Consider the following 13,508-nt stretch of genomic DNA (forward strand, 5'->3'; position numbering starts at 1 on the left):
TAGGGGTAAGATAGATACTGCCTACAGGAAAATTAAAGAAACCTTTGGAGAAAAGAGAACCACTTGTTTGAATATCAAGAACTCAGATGGAAAACCAGTTATAAGCAATGAAGGTAAGGCAGAAAGGTGGAAGGAGTGTAGGTCTATACAAGGGCGATGTACTTGTGGGCAATACCATGGAAATGGAAGAGGACATAGATGAAGATGAAATGGGAGATACGATACTGCGCGAAGAGTTTGATAGAGCGCTGAAAGACCTAAGTCGAAAAAAGGCCGCGGCAGCAGACAACATTCCATTAGAACTACTGATAGCCTTCGGAGAGCCAGTCCTGACAAAACTCTACCATCTGGTGAGCAAGATATATATGACAGGCGAAATACCCTCAGAGTTCAAGAAGAATACAATAATTCCAATCCCAAAGAAAGGAGGTGCTGACAGGTGTGAAAATTACCGATTATCAGTTTAATAAGTAACGGCTGAAAAATACTAACACGAATTCTTTACAGACGAATGGAAAAACTGGTAGAAGCCGACTTTGGGGAAGATCAGTTTGGAATCCGTTGAAATGATGGAACACGTAAGGCAATACTGACCCTAAGACTTATCTTAGAAGATAGATTAAGGAAAGGCAAACCTATGTTTCTAGCATTTGTAGACTTTGACAAAGCTTTTGACAATGTTGAGTGGAATACTCTCTTTCAAATTCGGAGGGTGGCAGGGGTAAAATACAGGGAGCGAATGGCTATTTACAATCTGTACATAAACCAGATGGCAGTTATAAGAGTCGAGGGGGATGAAAGAGAAGCAGTGGTGGGAAGGGAGTGAAGCAGTGTTGTAGCCTATCCCCGATGCGGTGATGGAAACAAAAGAAAAATTTGGAGTAGGAGTTAGAAATCCATGGAGAAGATATAAAAACTCTGAGGTTTTCCGATGACGTAATTCTGTCAGAGACAGCAAAGGACCTGGAAGAGCAACTGAACGGACTCGACAGTGTCTTGAAAGGAGGATACAAGGTGAACGTCAAGCAGAACGAGGATAATGGAATGTAGTGGAATTAAATCAGATGATCCTGAGGGAATTAGATTAGGAAATGAGACAATTAAAGTAGTAGAGGAGTTTTGCTATTTGGAGAGCAAAATAGCTGATTATGTTCGACGTTGAGAGGATATAAAATGTAGACGCAATGGCCAAAAAATCGTTTCTGAAGAAGAGAAATTTGTTAACATGGAGTGTAGATTTAAGTGTCAGAAAATCTTTTCTGAAAGTATTTGTATGGAGTGTAGCCATGTATGGAAGTGAAACATGGACGGTAAATAGTATAGACAAGAAGAGAATAGAAGCTTTCGAAATGTAGTGCTACCGAAGATTGCTGAAGATTAGATGGGTAGGTCACACAACTAATGTGGAGGTACTGAATAAAATTGGGAAGAAGAGAAAAGTGTGGCACAACTTGACTAGAATAAGGGATCGGTTGGTAGGACACGTTCTGAGGCATCAAGGAATCACCAATTTAGTAGTGAAGGGCAGCGTGGAGGGTAAAAATCGCAGAGGGAGACCAAGAGATGTATACACTAACCAGATTCAGAATGATGTAGGTTGCAGTAGGTAGTTGAAACAGCTTGCACAGGATTGAGTTACAGGGAGAACTGCATCAAACCAGTCTCTGGTCTGAAGACCACAACAACAACAGGTTTCAGCTTGCCTATTGATTTATTTACTTGTTGTAATTACATGGTTACACGACGAGCTGGTTTCGACGTTTTATCACAATGAAGCGTACCTGTGCAGATGGTATTGTAGGTATAATATTGTTTCTTACGTCTGTGTTAGTTACTATGTCTACGTGTGGCACATTATGCTTACAGCTTAGCTGGTATGACGAGATCCATATTGCATCTTGGAGTGCAGGCATCCGCTGTCTTTCTGTTGCATTATGATCACGTTAGTTTCATGTATATTAATTGTGTGATCTCCGTAAAGTTATTTTTGACAGCTTTTTTACGGCTCTGGCTCCAGCAGTGCTATATGCTTACAATGAAAATTATATTTCTCGGAAAGTCAATGATTACGATTAATTTTCAAAGATAATACTTTGTGGTTTTACGTGAATAATAAATGTTCTATTGTTTCGTGTTTGTCGTGATAGTTTGCCCTTTTTCTTTTACAGAGTCGAAAAAATTTTCCCATTATGTTTTACGTTTAAAATCTCCCGTGTACTTTTCTGTATTCCTCCAAAATGTTCATTCTATGTCCTTTAGGTGCAGTGTGCAGAATGTTTAGGACAATTTCAGCATTTTGTGCCTTTGTTTGAGGCTTTTTAAATGAAAGTAAAAAAATGGATTGGTTGCTTTCGCAGTTTTGTGTATGTTCTTTAAATCTAATTTCGAAATTCCTACTAGTATGTCCGATACAAAATTTATTACAACTGTCACAAGAAAGTATATAGACATCTGGACATGAAAAAGTGGAGATATTATTTTTTATTGATCATATATTGGTCTTCAAGTTGTTATCAGTACGAAAAGCTAATTTTATTTGTTTTCTTGAATTAGTTGTTCATCATTCAAATTTGTCCTCTGTATGGTGCTGTGACATAGACACGTTTATTTGTGACGTTTCTTCTCTTTTTAACATTATTTGTTTTCGTATCCAATCTGTTTTTGATTTGGTATGCTGCTTATACAATTTGAGCAGTACTTGAAATACAGAGAAAACCTACTACTACTGACATTATCATAAATAAAAATTCTTGTCACTCAAATTTGCGTAAGTACGCATATTTCAGATAAATTATTAACAGAATTTTAAAGTTCGCTGTGGATAAAAATGCTACGCAAAATGAAATAAAAACACTACAATACGTAGCCAATAATAATATCTCCACTTTTCACGTCCAGGTATTCACAAATTTTCTTGTGACAATTGTAATAAATCTGATCTGGACAAACAGGTAGGACTTTCCAAATTAGATCTTAAGAACATACACAAAACTGCGAAAGCAACCAATACACTTTTTACTTGCATTTAGAAAGCTAAAAAAGCAGTGCACAAAATATCGACAATGTCCTAAAAATTCTAGACAAAGTGCCTAAAGGACATGCAATGAGCATTTTGGAGGAAAAGGAAATTTACTCTCACGCAGAAAAATACCTAGAGGACATCCTTAGTGAACAAACAGATTTTAAATATAGAAAATACTTGGAAAATTTTATTGAGATTATAAAAGAAAAGGATAGAAAAAGGGTAAATCATAACGACAAACACAAAACAATAGAACATTTATTGTTTACGTAAAACCACAAAATACTATATCTAGACATTAACCGTAACTGCTAACTTTCCTCGAAATATTATTTCCACTATAGACACATAGAATCGCTGGAGCTAGAGCTGTCAAAAATCTGTCAAAAATAACTTTGCAGAGATCACACAGTTAAGATACATAGAAATAACATCATCATAATGTAACGAAAAGACAGTCGATACCTACGCTCCAAGATGCAATATGGATCACATCACACCAGTTAAGACGTAAGCGTTATGTGCCACACTTAGACACAGTAACTAACGTTGAAGCGAGGAACAACGTTATACCTATTACACCATCTGCGCTTGAAAATGGCAAAAGGCCGCACTTAGCACTTAGCAAAACGCCGAAACGACCTTGTCGCGTTACCTTGCAATTACTAAGGGTAAATAAATCAATAGTACAAAAGAAAGCTGCACTAATACTAAAATATGACGTTTTTATTAGGTCGCTTTCTTGTCTGTTTGTACGATAAGAATTTTGCAGTTGGTTTTGAACTAACTTCCTGATGAGCTAGAGATCTTAAACTTCCAACATATATCTGAACTTCATGACAATGTTGTATTAACTCGCTTTCTTGTCTAGTTTTTGGCGGAGGGTACCTCGTGTACCACTGCTATTTCCACCTTTTCATGTTCTAGTCAGGAACGATTGCTGTAAGACTCCGTATGAGCTCGATTCTCTCTAATTTTTACCTCTACGATTTTTCTGCGAGCTGTAGATTGGAGTAAGCAATACATTGGTTGACTCGGGTGAAGAGAAACTGAAATAAATACGACATTTACCACATGTCTGTGTTGTAATCTCATCAGAATGTTTGAGGCTGACTGAAAATTTTCACACGCACAAGCCTGAAAAGCTAAAAATAATTATTTACATAAAAACATTTTAATATAACACGGTTTTAAAATGGACTGACAAGTTCAAAATAATTTTTCATAGCCCCATACAGCTAGTCTTGAAAATTTATGCTTGTGAACTTTTAATATGTGAATATTTGTGAAATTTAAAACGAAAAAAGTAGGGCGCATGCAGTAGATAACAGTAAGGAGGGAGTATCTGTCTCTGAGAAAAATCACTCAATAATTCATAATATTTACAAAGCAACAAAATTGTTGATGACTTAGATGAAATGTTCATGTATCAATTATCTGTTGCATCCGTCCCACATTTTTCGTTTTAAATTTTACAGATATTGTCACTGTTTTTAAAAATTCATGAATACAAATTTTAAGGACAATACATGTGGGGTTAGGAATCTGTATTGAACAACGAAAAATTATTTTGTTATTTTAAAAACGTTATTTTTTAACTTGAATGATTATCCTATGCTACTCCCTCCATGATCAGTTACATATTAATGAATACGTTGGTAATATTCCACCATGAAACGAGATTCCTCATAAACATGGAACGGTCAAAAAGAAAATGAACTGAAAAGTGTTCTTGTCATCTCATGACAAACATATTACTATAAAGCTGTCACAAACGAACCCAAACGTCAGGAAACATATACTACCGTCTCATGGTTGGGTTTCATAGACATGTAGAACCATATTAAAGACACAACATTCCCAGTTGACTGTAGAAATTATTTACTCCAACATTATAATTTGTACCTTAAGGGTTTTATCATATGGTATACTGCAAAACACTGTGCTTCAGCACATGTCCAACTATGAAATATGTTGGAGGATATTTAAAGTTTGACACGTGCTAAAGCACAGTTTTTACAGTATACCCATTGATAATTATCTTAAGGCCAAAACTGCAACAGCGAAAATTAATCTCTTTAAAAATAAGCAAAAAACGCTGTCCAACTGCCATAGCAAACTTCAACAAAATCGCAGTACCAGCTTGCTGTGCAAGTGGGGGTTAAAAGATCTTTGTGTCGGTTCAGTATCAAAAAGGACCTGCGTCTTCATCCCTACAAATTTTCTATTCCGCATGACATAAAGCTTCTGCACGTGTACAGTTTGGCCGGTGGTTTCTCAAGGAAGTGGTATCGGAACAACTTAGTACTTCATATGAGGACTGCATGGGCCTACCTGGCTGTGTGGCGTCACAGAATTCGAGCCATTATGCATCACAAACTCCTCACCAGAACGTTGAACGACCGTTGCATAATATTAAGACTGGTGTGAGGTGTACAATTTCCGGAGCAGTCTTGTTTCGACCAGCCTCTATTTCCATGTACACACGGTCAGTTTATAACACCAAGGGGTAATAAAAAGGTAAGACGACATCAATTGTGGCACAAAGTGAGAGGCGAAACATTTAATGAATCGATACGAGAGCTTAAGAGGAAACAGATCTATCATTGTTTTCAGGTGTGACATAGATGTAAGGCATGAATTTGTTAGTAGACTAAAATTTTGAAACACAGACAAGGAAACGAGTCTGCACAGTTATATTTCTTCGAAGAAAATAAATCGTACGAAATACTAGAAATACCTGTGCATGGTAAGTCAGAATGCGAAGAAATTTTCTATGGAGACCCCTATGTACTGATGTGGTTAAAAAGAAAATCCATAAAAACCGAAAAACAGACGAGATCCAAAGGGACACCAGCATGTCAATGTCTCCAGTTACTGCTTACTACGATCTACACAATATGCGCGAAATTGACAAACCAAAACATGAAAGCTGCAATTCAATCCAAGATACTGAACTAGCAATTCGTCTTCAGAAGGTCTTAGATCATACAATGACAACATTTTCATACTTAGAAAAAGTATTCAGTAGCAGATGGACGCGTGTCTGGCTTCATTTCCTTGCTCATTAGAGACACATTGGCCTAAAAGAAAGAAGAAGGCTTAGCTACCTGTCGACATAGAGGGCGTTAGAGATGAACAGCAAACAAAAAATGAGCTGAAAGTGTGAGATAAAAACAAATGTTTGACATCAACTCAAATAATCGAATAATTCATATCTCAATAGTTCTGAAATTATGTCATCGACTCCTGCTGATTTATTTGAGTTCAGATCATTTAATGCTTTGTGAAATCATGAGCACGTGATTAGCCGGCCAATTTAGTTTCGCCGACATCATCTTGCTACTCTTCATCTATCCCACTTCAGGACAGTTTCTTTCCACCGTACAGACTTTTTATGTACTCAAGCCATCTGCCTGTCCGTTCGTCTGCGTTTAATACATACACTCCTGGAAATTGAAGTAAGAACACCGTGAATTCATTGTCCCAGGAAGGGGAAACTTTATTGACACATTCCTGGGGTCAGATACATCACATGATCACACTGACAGAACCACAGGCACATAGACACAGGCAACAGAGCATGCACAATGTCGGCACTAGTACAGTGTATATCCACCTTTCGCAGCAATGCAGGCTGCTATTCTCCCATGGAGACGATCGTAGAGATGCTGGATGTAGTCCTGTGTAACGGCTTGCCATGCCATTTCCACCTGGCGCCTCAGTTGGACCAGCGTTCGTGCTGGACGTGCAGACCGCGTGAGACGACGCTTCATCCAGTCCCAAACATGCTCAATGGGGGACAGATCCGGAGATCTTGCTGGCCAGGGTAGTTGACTTACACCTTCTAGAGCACGTTGGGTGGCACGGGATACATGCGGACGTGCATTGTCCTGTTGGAACAGCAAGTTCCCTTGCCGGTCTAGGAATGGTAGAACGATGGCTTCGATGACGTTTTGGATGTACCGTGCACTATTCAGTGTCCCCTCGACGATCACCAGTGGTGTACGGCCAGTGTAGGAGATCGCTCCCCACACCATGATGCCGGGTGTTGGCCCTGTGTGCCTCGGTCGTATGCAGTCCTGATTGTGGCGCTCACCTGCACGGCGCCAAACACGCATACGACCATCATTGGCACCAAGGCAGAAGCGACTCTCATCGCTGAAGACGACACGTCTCCATTCGTCCCTCCATTCACGCCTGTCGCGACACCACTGGAGGCGGGCTGCTCGATGTTGGCGCGTGAGCGGAAGACGGCCTAACGGTGTGCGGGACCGTAGCCCAGCTTCATGGAGACGGTTGCGAATGGTCCTCGCCGATACCCCAGGAGCAACAGTGTCCCTAATTTGCTGGGAAGTGGCGGTGCGGTCCCCTACGGCACTGCGTAGGATCCTACGGTCTTGGCGTGCATCCGTGCGTCGCTGCGGTCCGGTCCCAGGTCGACGGGCACGTGCACCTTCCGCCGACCACTGGCGACAACATCGATGTACTGTGGAGACCTCACACCCCACGTGTTGAGCAATTCGGCGGTACGTCCACCCGGCCTCCCGCATGCCCACTATACGCCCTCGCTCAAAGTCCGTCAACTGCACATACGGTTCACGTTCACGCTGTCGCGGCATGCTACCAGTGTTAAAGACTGCGATGGAGCTCTGTATGCCACGGCAAACTGGCTGACACTGACGGCGGCGGTGCACAAATGCTGCGCAGCTAGCGCCATTCGACGGCCGACACCGCGGTTCCTGGTGTGTCCGCTGTGCCGTGCGTGTGATCATTGCTTGTACAGCCCTCTCGCAGTGTCCGGAGCAAGTATGGTGGGTCTGACACACCGGTGTCAATGTGTTCTTTTTTCCATTTCCAGGAGTGTATTTTCCAGCTGCATCTCATAGATTAATCTTCTGAAATTTTACTTCTCCGGAATTAAGTTTAACCTTCCTGACACAATCAAAATTTTACCTCCAATGAAATTGGCAGAGTTCTTATCAAAGGTATCATTCATATGTAAAGTATACCAACAGCAAGACACGATCAATGCCTTCACTGCATGACAGCAATGGTAATGTTGTAGACGACAGCGCCACGAAAGCATTAGATGTGATTAAGGTACACTCCCTGACAAAAAAGTAAAGTGCTCAGAAGGGAGGAATGAAATGAAGTGAAACTTCAAATGTTGAGTAGGTAAGTCATGTTGTTGTAATAACAAAATCGAGTCAAACTTATAAAAGACTTCACAATGCGTGTCTGCTTATCAATATGACGGTGGATCGCTTCTGACCTGTTTGCATGCGCTGGCTTGGCTACGAAGGCTATCAGAAAGCTGTCTTATCTTTTCCCGAGGCTAGCCGACCCACAATTGTTGTAACGGGAAACGTATGTAAACAACCTCCAAGATGGTGTCCCCCGGGCTGCGTTAGCAGAACGGCAGAAAGTTTACACAAACGGCGACCGAACTGGACGGAGAGTCCTTCACAGTCAACAGCAGCAAGTGCACCCAAATAAACAGAGACCTGCGCCTTCCATTTAAATAACAGACTAGCAGACAGAGAACTAAATATTACTTTCTGCAGAAAACGAATTAAACATAACAAATTTCTCAAATATTTCGGCATAACTCTTGACAGGTCGCTTACCTTCAAGAAACACCTGGAACTAACTAGCCAGAAATTGAAAACGCGAAATAACATCATCCAGAGATTAGCAGGTACCACATGGGGAGCGGATGCAAGTACACTACGTGTTGCAGCAATATCACACGTCAATTCCGTGTCAGAGTACTGTGCCCCTGTGTGGAGTAGGAGTGCCCATCTAATGAAGATTGACGCCCAGATCAATGAAGCCATGAGGACAATAGCGGGGACACCAAAGTCAACACCTCTAGAATGGCTTCATGTCCTCTCAAACATCACTCCGCCTGAAATCCGTAGACAGCAGGCAACAATTCATGAATGTCAAAAAATAAATCATGCACATAAGGCAAGAGTACTACCGATACACCAAGTACTAGATGACCGCTGTCGATATCGCCTTAAATCAAGAGCGCCAATATGGGAAGACAGAACGCTTGCCCAAGGAAGTACCTATGACTGCCACAAATCCTGGAAAACCAAGTGGAACAATAGTGACATTAACCGACACAATATAGAGGACCCCAGCCAACAACTCCCAGGAATGCAGCTTCCTAGTAAAATCTGGTGCCAGCTTAACCGTGTGAGAACTGGACACGCGAGAACTAAATCCATGCTGCACAAATGGGGCGCCAATGATAGCCCAATGTGTGGCTGTGAAACTGATGAACAAACATTACAACATCTGGTGCAATATTGCCCACTGCGAAGATTCTGTGGTGACTGGAGAGACTTCGTGGAGGCCAGCCCTGCTGCCATTAAATGACTGTCACATTTGGACATAACTTTTTGACGAATTGTATCTGTGATTATATTTCAACTTCGTTCAGATTTAATAATGACCGGTGTTTGTTCTGTTTATACACTCCTGGAAATTGAAATAAGAACACCGTGAAATCATTGTCCCAGGAAGGGGAAACTTTATTGACACATTCCTGGGTTCAGATACATGATCACACTGACAGAACCACAGGCACATAGACACAGGCAACAGAGCATGCACAATGTCGGCACTAGTACAGTGTATATCCACCTTTCGCAGCAATGCAGGCTGCTATTCTCCCATCTCCCATCGTAGAGATGCTGGATGTAGTCCTGTGGAACGGCTTGCCATGCCATTTCCACCTGGCGCCTCAGTTGGACCAGCGTTCGTGCTGGACGTCCAGACCGCATGAGACGACGCTTCATCCAGTCCCAAACATGCTCAATGGGGGACAGATCCGGAGATCTTGCTGGCCAGGGTAGTTGACTTACACCTTCTAGAGCACGTTGGGTGGCACGGGATACATGCGGACGTGCATTGTCCTATTGGAACAGCAAGTTCCCTTGCCGGTCTAGGAATGGTAGAACGATGGGTTCGATGACAGTTTGGATGTACCGTGCACTATTCAGTGTCCCCTCGACGATCACCAGTGGTGTACGGCCAGTGTAGGAGATCGCTCCCCACACCATGATGCCGGGTGTTGGCCCTGTGTGCCTCGGTCGTATGCAGTCCTGATTGTGGCGCTCACCTGCACGGCGCCAAACACGCATACGACCATCATTGGCACCAAGGCAGAAGCGACTCTCATCGCTGAAGACGACACGTCTCCATTCGTCCCTCCATTCACGCCTGTCGCGACACCACTGGAGGCGGGCTGCACGATGTTGGGGCGTGAGCGGAAGACGGCCTAACGGTGTGCGGGACGTAGCCCAGCTTCATGGAGACTGTTGCGAATGGTCCTCGCCGATACCCCAGGAGCAACAGTGTCCCTAATTTGCTGGGAAGTGGCGGTGCGGTCCCCTACGGCACTGCTTAGGATCCTACGGTCTTGGCGTGCATCCGTGCGTCGCTGCGGTCCGGTCCCAGGTCGACGGGCACGTGCACCTTCCGCCGACCACTGGCGACAACATCGATGTACTGTGGAGACCTCACGCCCCACGTGTTGAGCAATTCGACGGTACGTCCACCCGGCCTCCCGCATGCCCACTATACGCCCTCGCTCAAAGTCCGTCAACTGCACATACGGTTCACGTCCACGCTGTCGCGGCATCCTACCAGTGTTAAAGACTGCGATGGAGCTCCGTATGCCACGGCAAACTGGCTGACACTGACGGCGGCGGTGCACAAATGCTGCGCAGCTAGCGCCATTCGACGGCCAACACCGCGGTTCCTGGTGTGTCCGCTGTGCCGTGCGTGTGATCATTGCTTGTACAGTCCTCTCGCAGTGTCCGGAGCAAGTATGGTGGTTCTGACACACCGGTGTCAATGTGTTCTTTTTTCCATTTCCAGGAGTGTATTATTATGTATGTGTGTATATGTATATTTGTATTTATATGTTATGTTATGTAAATTTACGATGTCAATACCGCACTTGCACTGGTAAAGCCATACGATAAATAAAATAAATAATTGTTGTAACTGGTCCTTGACGTCCTGGATGCTGGCGCTGGGACAGTGTCTAGGCTGGTTCCACAAATGTTTTGTTGGGGATAGATGTAGGAATATCATCGGCCATGAAAGTACGTCAACATCACGTTGATAGTTCACTGAGACATGTGCCGTGTGAGTGCTAGCATTGTTCGCTTCAAAAATCGTACCACGGTACTGTCATGTGAGATGTAACACGTGAGGACGCAGGATGTCTGTGACATACCGCTGTCCCGCCAGGGAACCGCCTGTCCTAGAAGCCGTCACCGGAAGTCATACCCGATGGTTCGCCACGCAACGACGCCAGGAGTAACACCGCTGAGCCTCAACAAAACATTTGAAGAACGGAGTACCCCACAGGTCGCCTCCATACTCAACGACGACGGTCGCCCGGAGTAACGCAGAAGCACGATTAATCACTGAACACAATGCGACGCCGCTGAACAGCAGTACATGCGTCCCGGTGTGTCACTACTCCAGATGCAGTCGTTTGTGATGTGCTGTTAACAGAAACTAAAGCCTGGGACTGTAGTTACCTAGTGTGGTTGCCGCTAGAGTGCAACCAGTTGTGCGTGACGACACAGTATATTGCAGGCAGTCCATTTCTTGTTCTCGGATGCCAGGGGCAGATGTGAAGCGGTTACGATGTGTTTGGTGGACAGTACGCTGATCCTTCCTTGATGTCGTAGGTTGCCTGCCCTTACATTCCCATGTAGTCCATCAGCAGGTCGAAGTCACATCCAAATGCGCCCCAAATCTAGATATTGCACAATTTTGCCAGCCGAGCAAATGGAGACCCACAACTATGCCCCTTTCAAACTCTGACAGATGTTAACACTGCCTTATACGAGTAAGCGGTATATTCATGTCCTTGACAGTGCTCACTCAACGTATGACGCAGATGACGCCGTTATATATGCTACCAGGCCTGGGAATAACACCAAATACGAAGAACATGAATGTACTCTACTAGCCGTTCCACTTGTCACAGAGAACTGCAACTCCTAAGCATCTACACACCGTCGAACGGTGTATTCGTGTATGGAGTTATATTTACATCCGACCCTGTCTTCTGGTTGGTTTCCCTTTTTTCGCAGGCAATGTATGTCAAAATATATAAGATTTTAATAAAATTTTGGCAGCGTCTCACTTGGATTCGCATCTGAGCCAGTAGCCATAACAAGAAGACAAGTTCAAGGTACGGAGGACGGACCTCACACCCGATGGTGCGCATGGGGGAAAGTTATGAAGTAATCAACCTAGCTAGCGGATCCCACGAGAGCATGCTAAAAGGTGATACCTCCGAATTTTTTATGTGAACACTCTTAAAGATTTTTACATAAGACAGGCGTTATAAATATTTTACATCTTTATTCTTCATGTGAAATTTTCTACAAGCAAGTATAGATTTAAGTCTCAGGAAGTCTTTTCTAAAAGTATGTGTATGAGGTGTAGCCACGTATGGATGTGAAACATGGATGCTAAACAGCTTAGACAACAAGAGAATAGAAGCTTTTGAAATATGTTGATACAGGAGAATGCTAAAGATTAGAGGGATAGATCACGTAATTAGTGAGGAGGTACTGAATATAATTGGGGAGAGGAGGAATTTGTGGCAGAACTTGACTAGAAGGAGGGACCGGTTGTTAGGGATCACCAATTAGTACTGGAGGGAAGCCTGGTGGGTAAAATTCGTAGAGCGAGACCAAGAGATGAATACACTAAGCAGATTGAGAAGGATGTACGTTGCAGTAGTCACTTGGAGATGAAGAGGCTTGAACGTATAGAGTAGCATGGAGAACTGCATCAAACCAGTCTTTGGACTGAAGACCGCAACAACAACATTCTTCATGTCTACATATTGCAGCCCTCTGCCGTTAGACGGCTCCAAATGGTAGTGTGTGTGTAACGAAAATATGACGGTCCATGAGAATCACAGTGCGGTAATCAAGTTTATAATTCGAAAACGTAGTCCACACATGCAGCACCCTCTCCTCCAGCATAACACTCCCAGACCACACACGAGCGCTGCGACCTTATATCAGTCCGACGCCTTGGGTTGATTGTCATCGATTGTGCTCCATACAGTCCCAGCTTGGCCCATCAGATATTCACCTGCTTCCAAACGTTAAAGAACACTTTCGAGGACTTCACCTTGATAGTTATGAACTGGTGCAGTCAGAGATGATGTTGCAGCTCCATTAGCAAACTTAAATATTCTACGGTTACGGTATCAACAAATTGCTCTCTCAGTGGGCTCTGAGAACTATGGGACTTTACATCTGAGGTCATCAGTCCCCTAGAACTTGGAACTACTTAACCCTAACTAACGTAAGGACAAGACACACATCCATGCCCGAGGCAGGATTCGAACCCGCGTCCGACCGTAGCCTAATAGATTTGTTGGTGGCCAACTCCTTCTACTCCAGTGATGATTTTATTAGTAGAACCA

General features: G+C 43.4%; 1 protein-coding gene across 1 annotated transcript in view; it reads left to right on the top strand.

Annotated features, from left to right (window-relative positions):
* LOC124593987 (glutamyl aminopeptidase-like) overlaps positions 1–13,508 on the top strand; it is a 476,419-nt gene that overhangs the window by 126,994 nt on the left and 335,917 nt on the right. The gene's annotated exons all lie outside the window — the stretch shown is intronic.

This window comes from Schistocerca americana, chromosome 2, assembly GCF_021461395.2.
Source record: "Schistocerca americana isolate TAMUIC-IGC-003095 chromosome 2, iqSchAmer2.1, whole genome shotgun sequence".
NCBI classification, from domain to species: Eukaryota; Metazoa; Arthropoda; class Insecta; order Orthoptera; family Acrididae; genus Schistocerca; species Schistocerca americana.